General features: G+C 35.7%; 1 pseudogene; it reads left to right on the top strand.

Annotated features, from left to right (window-relative positions):
- Window positions 1-9,063: 9,063 nt before the first annotated feature.
- On the top strand, window positions 9,064-10,381 carry LOC150008296 (pre-mRNA-splicing factor RBM22 pseudogene; annotated as a pseudogene).
- Window positions 10,382-12,089: the final 1,708 nt, after the last annotated feature.

Here is a 12,089-nt window from a genome sequence, read left to right as displayed (position 1 = left end):
CCTCATGGGATCTCCAGGGTGGGGTGAACAGTGTGAGTTATTAGCCAGATTGATGGGGTCTCAGATATGGCACCCACCTTCCAGCTCTGTGGCTCTGTGTGGCGAGGACTCAGATAAAGAACAAGTCCTTTACCTGCCTTTTTGCCTTGGAGAAAGCTGTCCCCCTGTTCTCACCTTAATGCCAAACACTTCAGTTTCTCCCCATATGCTATTGGTGTCTTTTAAGCTATTATCTTGGTGCTGGCACTCAGAGAAAGTGACTGAATAAATCTATGTGCAGGTTCTGAAGAGGAAATGCTTGGGACTCCAGAAGTGTCTTCCACTACTCAATCCCTGCTGATTTTTGCAGCCAGAAGTTATAGGGACTTCTCTTCTTGGCACTGAAACCCTGCGCTGGAGGGCCTGCTGTGGGACTGGGACTCTTGGCTCCCAAGATATCCCTCCTGAGTTTTTAACCACCACATGTGGGTGTGGGACAAGCCCATTTTGCATCTCCATGTCTCTGGCCCTCCTATCAGTCTGGATAGATGTGCTTTCTTTAATTCTGTAGTTGAACTTATGTTCAAGTTGATCTCTGACAGTTCTTAGTGATAGTTGTTCTACAGTTTAGTTGTAATTTTGATGTGGGTGTGTGACAAGGCAAGCCATATTTACCTGTGCTTTCATCTTGACTAGAAGTTGCAATATTCTTTTAGATGTTATTAGAGTAGGTACTGTAAAAAATCACAACTTTTCTTATTTATAAGATTTCCTCTGTAAATAATGATCTCTGTCCATCAAGTAATATTTGTTTTCAGAGGTACTTCCAAAGAAGCATTTCTTCCCATGAACTTCACATTATACTCTGCATATTTTCTTGATTCCTTTATTTGAAATAATATAAATTTAAAAGAATTATTATGTTCTTAAGTTTATACTCTTGAGACTATTTTGTTCAGATTTTAGGATCCATTTTAAAGCTAAATAGGTGAATTTCATGTGATTTTTTTTTTAGTTTCATGTCCAAGTTCAGTGTTATTGTATCAAATATTAAATGTATTATATGGGAAAATAGATAAAAATTTAAAAGCAAGCATAATAGAACATAAAACTATTAATTCATCTATTAATTATACCTTAGGACATTCTATTGAGTCTTTGAGCTTTTTTGAAAGTAATTTTCTATTAATTACATTTTTGCCTTAGTAAGAAGTACAGTTGATCTATTTATAACTTATTTAGTTGTATGTTTTAGTCATATATGATTTAAATAACATACATTCATACTTCTACATAAAATATAAGATGATATTTCTAGAAGATAAGATTATCATAAACAGATGTTCTAACATTTTCGTTCCTCATCCTACTGAAGTGTTTTTCACACCTAGTTTTAAGAATCTATATAATGTCTGTTGAATTATGAAGATCAACTGAATAACACATTGGCTCAAATATATATAAAAAATAAGAATGGGAAATTAATAATTTTCATTCAAGGTAATGGAGAACAAAGTAAAGTCAGTTCATATGAGAGGCGCTCCCCCCAAAAACCAGAATTATCTTCTGGAGGACAGGTCCCTTGTAGCACAGGCTTCCCACACTAAGTGCATATTCTAGTAACCCATCTGTATCAGTGTACCAGTTGGCATTCTTGTGAGAGGCTGCATTTGGCTTCTGTGAATCTTTCTCTAAGATTCTTTCAATACATCTGCCCATTTAATGATGGGTGATTTATGAGCAAACCTGCCCACACTGTGCTGAATGTTCAGCAGTTTTTAACCAAAAACAAAATCACTTCCGTGCCCCACCCTCCATATTAAACATCTCTTGTCCAAAGTGACTTTTTTTTTTTTTTTTTTTTTTTTTTTGCCAGATGAAAGAAAAAGCCCTCAAAGGGAAATATTTTGCTGACATGGAAGAGGTAAAACAAAAATTGACAAAACACTAAAAAGCATCAACATTGATGAATTCAAAAATTGTTTTGAGCAGTGGAAAAACATCTTGATAAATGTATTCATGAAATGGAGAGTACTTTGAAAGTGTCTAAAGTTTAAACATATAAGAATGCATATAATTTTTCATAAATAAATTCTGTGGGTTTTTGTGTGTGTGTGTGTGTGTGTGTCTCTCCTCAAACTATTCTAAATCTATTGTACTCAGTTGCTATGAAAATAATAGAATACAACCTTGGAAAAATTCAATCTTTTATATAGAACTTAAGAACAATTTGAATAAGTGACTAGAATTTATTGGTTTATGTGTTTCAACTAAGTATTGCTAATATTTAATATATACATAAATTCAATCACTTAAGAAGTGGTAGGTAAAGCCAGTCATAAGAAAGCTAAACACTTACTTTAGATATTTTACTCAATAGCACTTAAAAATTCAAGAACAGATATCTGATATAAATAATGCAATAACTTTTGTTTAAATTACCATGAATTTTGAAATAACATTTGTTCTTACATGAAAGAAAGCAGTTATTAAAAATACTCTTCCTATAAATATGCTTTCTAAGTTAGATTAGTTCTTCTGATATTGAAGAAAACGTCATTGAACAGAATAGATATTTAAAATCATATTTGTACAAATAATATAGTTAGTCGGCACATTAAGTTGACTACATTTCTCTGTCGTCATTTACTTCAAGCTATGCTTCATACCAGCTGTCTTTGATGCCCATGCTTTCATTCTTCATATAAATTCATTTGTATCAATCTAAAACAACTTAATGGTAAAGTTCCAACTGAAGTTGCATGTTCTTCTTTAGATGCAATCCATGTTGTTCAAAAGTACTCTAAATTAGGGGAAAAGGGGACAACTGTAATTGAAAAATGAAAATAAAAAAAAAGTACTCTAAATTATTGTCAGCTGTTAATTGTTTTAAAATATATACTGTCTTTCTCTGAAATAGTTTCATATAGGTACATGCAATAACCTACTAGAACCATAAGAAATATATTGCCATCTTTGTTTGACTCAGGTCTTATAAGATCTTGCAAAATGTACATCATTATATATAATAATCATGACTATTTTTCTCATATTTAGAATCCTAATTCTGGCACGTGCCTTAACAGAAATAGGTTACTATTTCAAGCATAGACATGTCTGCCTTGGAATTAACCTACCTCCCGTGCTGGCTCACATATGACCAATCTCAATCGTAAATGTTTAACTGCTAAAACCAGCTTTTCCTAATGCAATATAAACACAATGTATTGATATTATTAATCATTAATGGTTGGTTTAAGTTAGCCTGAGTTACAATGAATTTTGAGAACAAGGCAACTTGAGAGAGTAAATTGCATGAGGTGAATGAGATATAGTACTAGATATGGCTAACATTTAAGAATAGTCCTGAAAAGGAAGAGATAAACATGTCAAATATTTATTATAAACTTAAATTCAGAAACTTGTAAATAACCAATATTATTTTACTTAAAAATTGTGTCACTTGATAACATTGTGTCATAGATAAATGTTATCACTCTATGAGATTTGTATTCTTTTCCAAATATAGTTTTGTTGTTTAGATTTGATACTGAAGAAATTAGGAATTGATAAATGGGTACAGATTATTCTATTATAACAGTTTTTGAAACTATATAAGATATTTAGTCTATATATTAATAATTGTAAAAGGAAATTTAGGTGTTTAATGCCAGATGGTAGTCCACACAATTGGTTTTTTTATCTAGTTAATTTTAAATAGCACTTTAATTTGGAATATCCTTGTTCTTCTAGGAAAAGAAATAATTTGATTCAGTATTATAAACTCCAAGGCTTTTAATGGCAACCCAAATTACCAATTGATATTTAATTGGATACAAGATTGAATCACAGGTAATAGAGTTATAGGTACTTGGGTCATGCTTCATATCAGTGGCTATTAATTTATTATTCAAATTAGGAAAATACAATCTATCATGTATGCAAGAAAGGTAAACTAATTTTCATTTTGTAGGTTGTCTTTTTGCAAAAATCTTTACTTAGTTATTATGTGAAAATTAAAAAAATAAAATTTGAGTAGGAAATTCATAGTATGTTTTCTATATAATAATTTACTTTCTATACAATCTGGTATACATTTTTATTATTTTTATGAAGTCAAAATTCATTGCTAGTTGGACTTTAAGTTGTGATCTAAATTGGAATGAAAAATAGCACAAATATATATCCATGAGAATAGGTCTTTGTTTGGCTAAAATTTGATAAATACAAGATAGTTCTTTTGACGTGTCAGCTTGGGATGACTTCTCTATGTGGTTTGAATAGTATCCCTGCCCTCCAGCATACAATAATTCAAGGTCATGACCTTAATATTGGAATAAAAGTTTTCCCTTATAATTCAATTTATATGTATAAGATTTGAGTCTGACCACCTAGATCTTATGTAAACACATTGTAAAATGCAGTTATTTTCTATTTCAAGACTGTTAATGAATTTTAAAAAGATTATATACACCTAGTTTACTATCAGTTAGTGAAATGCAGTTATTTTCTATTTCAAGACTGTTAATGAATTTTAAAAAGATTATATACACCTAGTTTACTATCAGTTAGTGAAATAATCATATAAGCTGAACAGTGCAGTTATAGAAAAATGCAGATCAAGCACTACCACTTAACACATTACTACACTGGTTAAACTTTGAAATATTAACCAAAGCACATTAAGCACTGAATTTGGAGTGTATGGAGGAACAAAAGGGGTCTGTGCAATTGATTGAAAGAAAAAGAGTCTAGCACTAGGGACCTGTAATCACAGTGGCTCAGGCTGCAAAATGATGATCATTGCCATGGCAACAGACTGTGTTTTGTTACATCATGGAAATAAGGACTGTGAGAGTTATGAGTGCGACATCCCATTGAGGGGACAAATACAAAGCTTTTATAGGAAAGTGTAATAAAAGATGTAGTCACAGGTAAAGATAAGCAGATTGAAAGGGTAATAGCAAAATTGCATGAAGATAGATGAGCAGCTTATGAAAATTTGATTCTATTTTTATAGTGAAACTTTCATTTGTAACCACTTTTAATCACTGTTATCACTGCCAGCTTTTCTCTTTCTTTATTTTTTCTTTTCTTTCTTTCTTTTGTTTTTTCTCTTATTTTTTTTTCTTTCTTCAATAAGACACAATAGAAGGAAGATTAAAAAAGTTCCAATTTTTATCTTTTATTTTCTGAAACACTGTAATTTGTACTACAGTAAATTTAAAAATATATTAAAATTTTAATTTTATATTATAAAAAATACACTGTTATCCAAATATTAGGCTGCATCTATAATATGGAAATATGTCACGTAGTCAATGTTTATGTTCCAATTATATGTACATGTATCCCGATATTATGAAGCATACAATAGACCTACATGTGTTGATATATTATTAGGCACAAAATTTTATAATTTTATTCTACATCTTAACACATAATATCTACGACATTATCAAAGACGATTTTTAAAAAATGTTAAGATTCTGATCCTTTATAGATATAAAAATGAACACATGTAAAGATTCTGTTCTATTTATTCATAAAGGAAAGTACCAGGTAGATGTTATATCAGTTCAAAAGTTATATATCAGAAATATTGACATGAGTGTTCAAATGGAGGCAAAACTATTTTTTTACAGCAAGGAAGAAAGTCAATTGAATTGTGATAAAAAATGCCCATGAAAAAATGTCCCATATTACTTGATATTTATTAAGAAAATGAAGACATACCTGTGAGATATAGCTAAAATTAAACAGCCAGACAACTCTGAGTGTTGACATGATCGGGAGAAACTGTAACTTTCATACACTGCAGTAAAGCATTTACTTATTATATGACCCGTCTATTCCACTCTGAGGCATTTATCCAAGAGAAATGAAAACATTTGCTCACACTGAGACAGGTATGTGAATATTCATAGCAGTTTTATTTATAGTAACCCCAAACTGCAGAGTACCCAGGTGTCCATTAACTAGTGATTAGATAAACAAATCCTGGTATATTCATGGAATTCAACTTAGAAATCAAAAGAATAAGCTACTGAAATACACAAAAACATGGATGAGTTACAAAAGCACTTTGCTAAATGAAATAAACTAAATATAGTATGGCATAGTCTCTATCAAATTCTACAAAAATAAAAACTCGAGTAGCAATAAAGAAATCAGAGGTTGCCAAGGGTTGGGAGTGGGAAACTTTTTATTGCAAAATAGCCTGATAGAACCTTTGGGGAAAATGTAAATAATCTATATTTTCATTGTGGTAGTAAATCTAGACCAGTATACATTTGTCAAAACTCAGTGAAAATCACGCTTTAAAAGGGTGTGTTTTTAATGTTAATTATACTTCAATAAACTGAATTTTTAGAAAGCTTTGCATTTTTATGATGTGGATGCTGAGACATATATAATTAATTATAATGTTAAACGTAAAAATTGATGTCCTACATTATGGTAATTGTTGAGAGAATTTGAATTTGTACTAAATTATTATGAAGAGATGATTTAAATTTATTTTCAAAAGAGTAATACATGAAATCAGTTTTAACATTCATTCCATTATTTTAGTGATGTTTATTTGGAAACAAACATTCTGCATAAATTAGCAAGTAAACTAAAAAGCTGTACCAGTATATTACATAGATAACATTTTTATTTTATGACATTCATCCAAGAAATGCATATTAATAATTGAAACATACTAAATTTTATTTAGTTGTTGTCCTTTTTTTATTTAAAATGAATAAAGTAATGCAGAAAAATATTTTAGCACCAAACACATAGCCAGTTTCCATATAATTGTTTTGTGGGAATAACTGGCATAATTCAGCAAATTTAATAAATAATAGCATAGTGTTTATTGTAAGAAAAATCTCATTTTGGATCCTAGTTCTACTTACCTACAACCTAAGGAGAATTATCTTACTACTTAAAAACTGAATTTTTAACAGTAAAATCTGAAGATTACTTATTAAAGCATTAGTTATTGCTACTGTAAAAAACTGTCATCTTAAGACAATGCAAATTTATTATCTCAGAGTTCTGGACATCATAAATTTGATATCAGGCTCTTTGTACTACACTCATTGTGTCAGTAGTGTGATAACTGTGTATGTTCATGATATGATATTTTCTATAAGTCAGCCAGGCAACTACTTAGCTAGCTGCCTACTGAGCAGCCCAGCACCAAGGAATAGACAAGAGTCACACAGTAACTATGTTATTCACTCAGCTTTTGTTGAATGCAGGTTCACTCAAAGTAGAACATCAAGATACATTAATACCCTACTCACACTCTAACAATCTAAGAGAATTATATCACACACACATACGCATGCACGCACGCACACACACACTGAGCAATCAATGGGAAGCAACAAACCTGAGTCTCAGAGTCTCATTCTGCAGGTCCGGGAGACAGCACAGTAGGCAAGGGAATTGTCAGAGTCTTGAAAGGAAGGATCTCTGGAGCCAGGTGGGCAGCAAGGCAGAGCCTTCAGTAGATGATGCCAAAGGAGGTCAGCATGTCATGGAGCAACACTCTGGTATGTGGAACTCAGCTGTCTCAGCAGAGGTCTAGAACCTGCCTCAGTTATACCTTGAAAGTGTCATACTCCACCTTTCTAAGTCCCTTGATAAGCATCGTGGTGCCACTGATGGCAGGTGAGTAATTTGCCCAGAAACCTATGGGTGGTACTTGGCTGTTCTGCTTGGCACCCTTAATGGAAAGTTGGGAATTTCCCCAGGAGCATATCTAAGGGTGGCCCCACTCTGCGAACATGGCTGTTCTGATTACCTGTGCAGATATCTTAGGTGTGTCCCCTTGCCAGATGTGTCTAGCATGCCTTATGTAGTTTCTCTCATGAACCAAAGTGTCATGGCTGTTTGGTAGCCATATTGGTTGAAATGAGTGACCCCACTTTTATATCCTTTATGCTAACTTGATCAGATTAATGCCTTTTTATTGGTCCTGATCTCCACAGTGGGTCTGGTTTATTCTGGAGACTACAGAGGCGAACACGTTTCCTGTTTTTCTAGCTTTTAGGGGCCACCTGCTTTCCTCCTGGCCCCTTCCTCCACCTTCAGAGAAGCAGCATAGCCTCTTCAGGTCTCTAACTCTGACCTTTCTCTGATAAAAACCCTGCTGGTTACATAGAGGCCAGTGGGATCACCCAGAGTTATCTCACCCCTCCCGATCTTTAATTAATCGGATATATAAATTTCCTTTTGCCATGTAAGATAATATGTTCACAGGCTCTGGAAAGTAAGATATGGGCATTTTTGGAGGGGTTATAATTTATTCTGCCATAATTGACAACCCTGAATTGTACCTTCACTCAGTGGTAACTAAGGAAGGCAAGGCCCCTGATCTTCTGGACTTTACAGTCTAGCAAGAATTTTAATTAATGTGAGCAAGGTGAGGTAGGATGAAATATAATTTATACCAAGTAGCTATTGTAAAAAAAAAAACAAAATGCTTAATAATTACTAATATTTACACAATGGAAAACTAGTAAATATATAATAAATATATTTTTAGATATTTCACATTAAGAAGTAGTAGTAATTAAGAAACTGAAAGTATTTTAGAAAGTATTCCAGTAAAAATTATATGAAATGATGAGATCAAGAGCAAAGAAGGAATGCCACTCCAGTAGCAATTTTTGTAATTAAAACGTTAATATTGAAGCAAGGAGGGTGTAAGTGCAACAAAAGTAAGTGTATTTGATAAATATTTTGAACACATTTTCTGGCAGTATTTATTCTTCATTCAAAAACTGGTATTTGGATGGGACTTGGCCGAGAAGCTGAATGCCTCCAGAGCTCAAAAAATTAAAGGAGGGCTGGCGCGCTGGCTCTCTTTTCCCTCGAGGATGTCTGGATGATTGTGCCGCAGGGGCCTGCGTTTCCCAACTGAGGGACCAACTCAAAAGAACCCGAGTTTAACCCACCAGGATTTCAAATGTAAAGCGAAGAAACTCCGAGGGGCGGTGTCCAGGAGCACAAGGCCCCGCCCCCAGGGGCGTGTCAGACACGCAGATGAGACGTAACAGGCCAGGACCCAGCCCCGGGGCCTGACGGGATTGTGGCGGTCCTCTCTTCCTGCTCGGAAGCTTCCGCTGCCTCCGGGCGCGCTCAAGATGGCGGCTTCTCTGGGTTCCAACACCTACAACAGGCAGAACTGGGAGGATGCGGACTTCCCCATTCTGTGCCAGACGTGTCTTGGAGAAAACCCGTATATCCAAATGACCAAAGAAAAGTATGGGAAAGAATGCAAAGTCTGTGCCAGGCCATTCACAGTGTTTCGCTGGTGCCCCGGGGTTCACATGCGTTTCCAGAAGACTGAAGTGTGCCAAACCTGCAGTAAACTGAAGACTGTCAGACTTGCCTCTTGGATCTAGAGTATGGCCTGCCCAGCCAGGTTCATGACGCAGGGTTGTCTTTTAAGGATGACATGCCAAAGTTGGATGTCAGCAAAGAGTACTACACACAGAATACGGAGAGGGAGATTTCTAATTCTGATGGAACACGGCCAGTTGGCATACTGGGGAAGGCCACATCCACCAGTGACATGCTGCTCAAACTGGCCCGGACCACACCCTACTACAAAAGGAATCGACCTCACATTTGCTCCTTCTGGGTGAAAGGAGAATGTAAGAGAGGAGAGGAGTGTCCATACAGATATGAGAAGCCTACAGATCCAGATGACCCCCTTGCTGATCAGAACATTAAAGATCGATATTACGGAATCAATGACCCTGTGGCAGATAAGCTTCTAAAGCGGGCTTCAATGATGCCTCGTCTGGACCCACCAGAGCACAAGACTATCACCACACTATACGTTGGTGGCCTGGGTGATACCATTACTGAGACAGATCTAAGAAATCATTTCTACCAGTTTGGAGAGATCCGAATAATCACTGTTATGCAGAGACAGCAGTGCGCTTTCATCCAGTTTGCCACAAGGCAGGCTGCAGAAGTGGCTGCGGAGAAGTTCTTCAATAAGTTGATTGTCAATGGCCGTAGGCTCAATGTGAAATGGGGAAGGTCCCAAGCAGCCAGAGGAAAAGAAAAAGAGAAGGATGGAACCACAGAGTCAGGAATCAAGCTAGAGCCTGTTGCAGGCCTGCCGGGAGCTCTTTCTCCTCTTCCTGCAGCAGAAGAAGAAGCCTCTGCCAACTATTTCAACCTACCCCCTAGTGGCCTTCCCGCTGTGGTGAACATTGCCCTGCCTCCACCCCTGGGCATCGCCCTGCCCCCGCCCCCAGGTTTTGGGCCACACATGTTCCACCCAATGGGACCGCCGCCTCCTTTCATGAGGGCTCGAGGACCAATCCACTATCCTCAGGACCCGCAGAGAATGGGAGCTTATGCCAAGAAATACAGCAGCCCCTAGCACATTATCGCCGCCCTGGGGCTCTGCAAAAAGACAGGTCGCTTCAAAATCCCAGGAAACGAATCTTGGAATAAATACATTTTTCCTTCCTTTGTAGTTTCCATGATAGCTAAATGTGTTCAGATGTGGGCAGAGAAGATAGCCATGATTTGATTGGTGGACCTCAAATAAGCTGCCATTAACACATCTGGTTACTATTCTAATATTGCTAACAAAACTTAATGCCTGTTCTCCTTACTTCTAGGGGTGAATTGGAATGTCCAATGGAGTTACCATCCCAACCATAAGTTTATTTTGTATTATTTTTGTGGGCAGAGAAAGGAAATTGACCTGCGGTAAAAACTTTTTGACCATTTTTATGTCCATTGGGTATTTTTCCTTTTTATGGTCTAAAAAAAGATGACTAGTACTAATCATTGTAGTGGCATGAGTGTGATTTAACACTTCTGAAGTCACACCCTCAAAAAGACAAGTGGAAACCAACAGCCAGCACAGCCCAGGTCTCTCACTTCTCCCTGACTGCTGAAGGCAGCTGGCTGGTGGTCTCACTTCTCTACACTACCAAAAAGGACAAACATAAAAATTCCTTTATTCCTATCAATTGGGTGGAAACAGAGTGTCATGAAGCTGTGTATCATTGAAGAAACCTTGTGCCTGGGATGAGACTATTTTAATGAACTTCCTGTAAAACACTTCAACAAACTGTGAAACAAAAAGCATCAGAGTGCGTTTGAATGGAAGGCCTGTGACCTGCAGCTGGAACTTGGGTTGTCAGCACTCACCTTCCTCTGTCTCGTTTTAATTCCCCGCTCCTGGGCAGGGAACGCTGCTCGGTCTTAGAATGTTTGGATGTAACTGAATTGTAGATGGTAGAACTAATTTGACGTTGTGTTATGTTTCTTTGTTTTTAAAAAAATTAAAATGGGTCAATTTTCAAAAAAAAAATGGTTATTTGCAAGATAGATTCACACTTTGCTGGATAATTATGACTGGGAGAGAGCACCCAAGGTGGTTAGTTAGTATACTGGACTTTTAGCATGAGGCTGACTAGTGCAGTCATCTACAAGAGCAAAAATCATTTGTGATGTTCTCAGAGAAGCCCATGGAAGAAAATGTTAAAACCCAATAAAGTTTCAATTAGCTGACAAGCACATGTAATTGAGGTTGTCATGGAGATGGTACAGGCAAGAGAGGAAATTGAGTCTCTAGGGGTGCCAGTGCCACATCTCATCAACATTTTAGTTAAGCCATGGGTGTTTTCTTTGCCAGAATTATTTATTTTTTGACAGGAACCTGTGTTTTCAGTTATCTTTTAAAAATATACAGAATATAGATAATATTGTTTTCTTATAGTATGTAGTGTTTTCTTAAGAGAAAACTCAAGAATAAATTCGCTATATTTAAGGGACATCATTTTAATGAGTTTCCAAATTACTTTTCAAAAAATTATTTTTTTCTTACCAGTGAAGAACTTTACAACCATTATTTTGGAAAATTTGATGATATATGAATTTTGTTCCAGTTTTGGGTTGTTCTTCATACGTTAAACAGCCTGGTAACATTGTTCTATGCTGTCTTATAGACCAGATAAGAATTTTTATTCACTGTTCATTTTCACATGCTTATTCTCTTTTAACAGGTGACTAAAGCCAACTTAGATTTTTGACATAACTGATATCATTATCTCAAACCAGTCATTATATGTATA

The sequence above is a fragment of the Furipterus horrens genome, unplaced genomic scaffold (genome assembly GCF_987537825.1).
Source record: "Furipterus horrens unplaced genomic scaffold, mFurHor1.1.pri manual_scaffold_5, whole genome shotgun sequence".
Classification (NCBI taxonomy): Eukaryota; Metazoa; Chordata; class Mammalia; order Chiroptera; family Furipteridae; genus Furipterus; species Furipterus horrens.
This window is presented reverse-complemented; position numbering and strand designations above follow the sequence as displayed.